The sequence below is a fragment of the Thalia democratica genome, chromosome 2, assembly GCF_965202585.1.
Source record: "Thalia democratica chromosome 2, ktThaDemo2.hap1.1, whole genome shotgun sequence".
In the NCBI taxonomy this organism is placed as follows: Eukaryota; Metazoa; Chordata; class Thaliacea; order Salpida; family Salpidae; genus Thalia; species Thalia democratica.
The window spans coordinates 34,317,955-34,324,955 of record NC_139166.1 but is presented as its reverse complement, the minus strand read 5'-3'; positions in this window follow the sequence as shown (position 1 = coordinate 34,324,955).

Genomic DNA, 7,001 nt, shown 5'->3' with positions numbered 1-7,001 from the left:
TAGTTTGATGTTAATGTCCAAAAATGGGAGTTCGTTTCCACCTAATTCATATGTGAAGTTGATAGACTTATGTAGTTTGTTTAACTTTTTGTGGAATTTTTCGAATGGAACATCTTTTCGGAAGATACAGAATATGTCGTCGACATATCGAAGTTTTTTTTTTTTTTTTTCAAACTATTTTACCGCAGATTTCAAATGTTTCGTTAGAATTGTAATGATATTAACATTTAATTTTCTTATTTTAAAGCGTGTGAATAAATACGGAATTTTCTGTAACAATAATATTAATGATATGCTTTCTCAAAACAATTATACCAATTCCCAAAACAACTCAAGGGAGTTAATTTCATTCCGACGCGTATATATCGGCGTTTTGTCTTTCAAATACGCGTTAAAGTTAGTTGCAAAGTTATTACGCGGTACGATCAAGTAACGTTTTACTTCAATTATTGAGAATCAAGAAAACGTCTACATAGCGGAGTTGATGTTAGTATTTATGTAACTTTACGATTGTTGATACTTTTTATAGATTTTATTTGTGTCGTGATTTAATAGTTTCTTTCTTCAGAACTAAGAATTATTATTGAAAATAAAGTAAATTGTATTTATTCAAAGTGTGTTTTATTCATAACTTAGGAAATAGTTTTGTAACTTATACTGTTAGTATATTATTTACTTCTCGTAAGTATAGCAGTTAGTAAGTTACTGGAGACCACGTAGTTAAGACAAAAACATAAAAACCATTAAAATAACCCATTTGGTTAAAGAATGAATTATAAATATATAAACTAGGTTAACAGTTTTCTCTTACTTTAATTTATATGTTACATCTAACTTTTTATTGATTTTGTATTATATTTTAGATTATACTCAAAGGTCGTATGTTGTAAGCCCTAACTCTATAACGAAGTTTGTTTTATTAAGAATTAACAAATCACAAATTTTTTGTCTAATTTCAATAAAGTAGTATTTAAAAAATAATTCTTGGCTAAGGATAAGTAGGTAACGTATAGTATGACCCGCGGGCTGAACCTAACTTGTTAAGTAAAAACCGCTGGCGTGCGAAAAATTTTTTAGTCTTAAAATTAATTTATTCAAATAGTTTTTTTATAATAAATTTGCTCTGTTTTTTACTTAGTAGCTAGATTTAAAAAGGAAAACCGTCAAAAAATTACTCGAGTACCTTTTCTAACGTTAGAATTAACTTTTATTTAAGGATCTTTGTTTCTGGTATATTGCAACTGTGCTGAGTTGTACTTTAAAATTATTGTTTCAATATAATTTTAAGTTTATGAATAAAAAAAGGTACAAAAGTCAAAACTAAGCGTCTAAGAAATATTTTTTAGGCTAACAAAATGCTTTTCAATTAAATTTAGCCAACCAACCAGATAAAATTAAACATCTTTTTATAAAGTAAGAAACGAATAAAAACATCACTTTTAAAGTTTAGTTTTTTTTTTTAAATACTGTAAAAAAGTTTATTAACTGGTTTCGGTTCTCGATTTTAGAAACTTCTGAATCCGGGTAAGACTACTTATTAAAAATACACCTAACAAAACAAACTTAACCAAATTTAATTTTATTTTTGTTATTTTATAGAAAATACATTAACAATAACAAGCTAATTTTAAAATGCGCTTATATATTTTTTCATTATTTAAAGCTGTTTATATAAGAGTTTTCTCGAAAATATATTTTTTTTACGTAAAAAAAAAATTAAATTAAAAGTTTAGTTGTAAAACAAGTAAGTTGAATAAAGATACTAGTTTAATAATTTTGTTTTCACCAAAAGTACACATTATAAATTATTCTCTATTAAGCTACTATCAAATATAAACTGTCATGACGTCATTATATACAAAATAAAATCAAAAACTAATAAACACTATTAAAAAATTTCCAAAAATTTAGACTAAATAGTGTGAGTTTTATATAGTTACTTGATAAAGTTTTGTTTTCATGACATGAACTTTTTTAATTCAAGTTTTCTATGCAAACTTTTAAGTTAAACTTTGTTTTTTTTTTGTAGTTATTTCTTTACTTTGACAGTATCATAAAAAAAACTTGAGAAAAGTTTAGATCGAGCTACTTATATATTAAAATTACTTCGAGCTACTTATTTAAATTATTATAAAATTATAATAAGTTGTATATTTAAACTAAAACAATGTAATAAACATACTTTTATTATTTACTTATTTTTAATACTTCACAGTATAACACTTACATATGACTTACAGTAATATTTAAGTCACAATGCCAGTAAACATCACCACAACAGTTACAAACATTAGTAAGAAAAACTAAACACAAGTGTCGAAACTCTTGTGTGTAGCTAAATTTTTCAAGATTTTAATTATTTGACTTTTGAGCACATTTCTCTAAGAACGTGTCTAAGCTGCACGAAGACAGAATTGCACGAGGTTACTAAACTGCCCGAGAACAAAATTGCACGACTCTAAATTTGCACGAAGCCAAATTTGCACGAAGGAACAAAATTTCACGAAGACGATTTCGCACCAAGGGTCAATTTTGTACGAATTGTATTTTAGCACGAAAGTAAAAAAATACAGAAAATAAAAATAAAAAAATAAACAGAAATAAATAATTTAATTAAAAAATTACTGACCGAGGGTTAGGGGTAACAGTGACAATAAAAATATAACGAATAAACACTAAAAAAAAATATAATAATTAAAAAAAAAAGCTACCGACTTAGGGTAAGGGTTAAAGGTAACAGTGACAGAAAAAAAAAATTAAATCAAAAAAATTAAATTAAATCGAAAAAAAAAAATTAAAAATAAAATAAATAAATAACTTACCGACCGAGGGTAAGGGTTAGGGGTAACTGTGATAGTAAAAAAAAAATTAGATTAAAAAATAGAAAAAAAAAATTTAAATACAAAAAACAAATTACTCGTGCAAAATTATCTGCTCGTGCAAAAAAGACCCTTTGTGCAATTTTACCCCTCGTGCAAATGTATCTTCGTACAAAAGTATCTTCGTGCATGTTTGTGCACTCGTGCAATTTTGTACGCTCCTGCAATTTAGACAGCTACCCCCTTTCTCCAGCTTGCACTTTTTTAAATGAAAGCGCAGTCTATAAATGACTAAAATTAAAAGCAGACTGCGGGTAGAATTTGGTGGCCTATATTCTTTAAATCCTAACCTGTTTTTTATTTAACAAATTTTGCATTTAGAATTTTTTGAATACTAAAACAAGTGGACGAGGATTACTTTGGCTTGAATAACTTTTTTTTTGCAATTTTAAAAAATGTCCAAACATTAGATCCAACTATTTTACCTTATCTTTAAAGTTAACTTTTTTTTTAATTCTAGAGAACGCTCCTTTGCCTTTAATTAAAAAAGAATCATTGGATTGGGGTTTGAATTTAGTAGTAGGGTTCCCTTTATAAATTTAACGTTAATTTTAGTATTTTCCTTTATTTTAGCTCTTTTCCAAAAATAAAACAAGATTTTTTAAAAATTTATTAAACTAAATTTTTTATGATGAAAACGTTTTTTTTCTTAGAATTTTTTTTTAAATATTCTCAAATATCCCCAAATAAAATTTACAAAAATTTAAAAATTTATCATGGCTTTACTGCAAAAATATAATATTTTTAAAATAATTTATATTTTGAATATTCTTATTTAACTAAGTTTTATGTAAAGAAATATTAATTTTTCCGATTTAGCACCCGAGCCAGAAATTCCTCGACTAATGTAAATAAAAAATTTGGACTTTTTCAAAAATTTGCAAAATAAGCTAATCGAGCCAAAGTAACCCTCATAAAAAGTGGTGCATTGAATCATCTCTAATAATTTAAAAAATTTTGAATAGTGAACTAAATTGTGCTTCTTTATCAAACTTTTAATTATATACATAACTGACACATGTTTGTCAATGTATAATATGAAACACATGGGTATACAAACTCAAATTTTGAAATTTCAAATTCCTACAGTCTTAGGTTATTCCAGGGTTGCCACACACTTAGGGAACTCCGGGAAATTTGATTCTTTTTTTTTAACTCAGGGAAATTCATGGCAGTTTGGGTTTTTTTCTAAAAATTTCAGGGAAATTTTAAGATTTTTAAAAAAATCTCCGGGAACATTTTTTCTAGATCTAGAATGAGATTTAGTTAATCCAGTTTTAATATTATATTTTGTTCATAAAAGTTAATTTTATTTATTTTAAGTGCTTATTTAGAATTTTTTTAGCCTTGCTGTTAGTTCTTCAATATTCTTAGAATTAAAATTGTAATTTTTTAACAAATAATAACATTTAAGGGTTTGAAAATAACTCAGGGAAACTCAGGGAAGATCTTTTGACTCAAAGAGTGAAACCCTGTTATTATAATAATTTTTTATTTTCACTTTCCAAACCAATATAGTATTATTAATTAGACCTCAGCCTTCAGGTGAATTTTTTCTTTTTAAATGTCAAAGTTATTTTTTTGATATAAATATACTTCTTATAGAAGTAGAGTTCTCATCAAATTTATTTGGTTAATAGCTAGAATTATGTTGTACCAATACAAAACTCTAATTATATTCATATTCATTTAATTTAGGCTCTAAACTAGGGATGGGCAACGTTTTTCAATCAACGGGCCAGATCTGGAAATATTTAGTCATTTGCGGTCCGGAGCATTTTGAATTAGTCATTTACCGGATCCAGTGTCCGGGCCCAGTCAGACTTTTTAAATCCAAATCCGACTAGATACTAATTTAAAGTCAAGATCCGGATCCGGTCGGATTCTAATTAAAATATAAGCTTTGGATCTGGCCGGAATCTAATTATTTTGATACAGTGGATCACTTTTTTAAATCCTTTTAGTTCACAAATCTCTAAGTCTGACAACTTAAGATATATATTGATACAAATCAGATGTTAAAACAATGTCTATAAACATAATTGACATTGTAATTGACAAAAGTACGTAGTTAAACATTGTTTAAAAAACACTTTGCTTGGGGTAATTTGACAAAACAATATTCCAACTAAGTTAGAACAACACAAAGTATTAGGACAAAATGGTATATTAATTAGAACTCATTATTAATTTACAAAGTAATTTTTTAGCATGTTTTTGAAGTCAAATTCTTACAGTTTTGATTTGTAAAAATATGATGCAAAGTTTTATAAAAACTTTGTAATATTGACCCTTTGCGGGTCTGTCACTTTGCTTGCGTGCTGGTCATTTTTATTTGCGGGCTGGATCCCATTAAAGTTTAAGAAACGGTTGGGGGCCGGTCATTTTCACTCTGTGGGCTGGATCTGGCCTGCGGGCCGTACGTTGCCCACCTCTACTCTAAACCAATATTTTCCAAACTTATTTTCTAAATGACCCCCTTTAAAGAAATAAAAGCTATGGCCCCCTTCAACAAGATTTCTCAAAAAACTACCATTAAAAACGCCTAAGACCTTTTTTTGCTCTTCATCATCAACTCCAAAATATCTGGTGTAAGTTTGAAGTTATGACCTGGTGGCTCTCCCTTTTACAGCTTATGTAATCCTAAATTTCTCAAAATTTTACCATTATATCTAGTATAAGTTTCAAAACTACCATTAAAAGTTCTCAAGACCATTTTTTGGCTCTTCTTCATCAACTACATTGTAATATCTACTAGTGCAAAGTTTATTGAACAACAACAAAAATGCTCAAAATATTTAGTGTAAATTTAATTTTATGACCTCATGTCATGACCTTCCTGTGGCCCTTTGCTGCTTTTGGCCCCTAAATTTCTATAATTGCCCCCAAGGGGTTGATAAAAGGCGGCTTAAAATATTAAAGTTATTAAGTATTTAATAAAGTTCTCAAAAACACCACTAAATAAAAAGATAAGTGTGTGTGCTTTATTTTAAACCTCTTAGTAAATAAAAATTTATTGTGTACCTTATGCAGATGCGTACTTCTTAAAGTGGGTATCTTATAGATGTATTTATTTTGTTGAAAGCACATTCCTAAACTATGGTTTAGTTAGAGCCTAAATTAAATGAATATGAATATAGTTTCAGTTCAATATTGGTGTGACATCATCCAAGTTAATTATCCCACTTTTATATAAAGCTTTAGTTTGTTTATTTAAAGCTCTGAGCAGGCACAGTAAGTGGCAATCAAAATAGCTTTACTTTAAGTGTTGTAAAAAATACATAACCTTTATTTTACTTAATAAAACTACAAAGAATGTAGAAAATTTTGATTTTCATAACATTTGTAAGAAATAATAGTTTCTTTAGTTGCAGGTTCTTGAAGATAAGCTTAAATTAGCCTTTATATTAAGACTATAGGAGGTCCATCTTGTTTTTACAAGTTAATCTATTTTTGTACAGTTATATCTAAGCTACCAGACACATTTTGTGCTTGACAAAATAACAAATACTTTTTGAGATGTAACTTATCCAACTGAGGGAGTTTAATAAGCCTATGGTGGAAGTGGCATATAAAAAAAGTGATAAAATTTCCTTTTAACTAAAAGTCTATATTTTGCTTGTTGTTTTAAGCAATCTTCTATAAGTCTCACATTAAGCCCATTGCTAGTATTAAAAAAAATAGTTAGTTTTAAGGAACAATTTTTTTGAAAAATTACAATTTATGAAGTTTTAAATCTACTTTTTTTTGATTTTTAATAGATTATAAAATCAGAAGTCTTTTCAAAATTATATATGGAATGTCTCATAAAAATATAATCTCTTTAACTCAAAAAAAAGAAGTAGAAAAATTTTTAAGTAAACTTTTAATTTTCACTCAAAATTGACAATAAAAAAGTTGTGGTCTATACAATTACAATGGAAACTTTTTACAAAAGTGACTATATCTCAAAAGTTTATTGAAATTTTTTAGTGTAATAAACTAAGATACTGTTCATGTTTTTACAGAGGAGCAAATGTTAGTTCTTTTAAAAAACGCCTTAATCCTTCTATGGCCTTATATTTCTTAAACAAATAGTGATTTGTTTTTATAAATGTTATTAAAAATTAAAAATTATTTTAC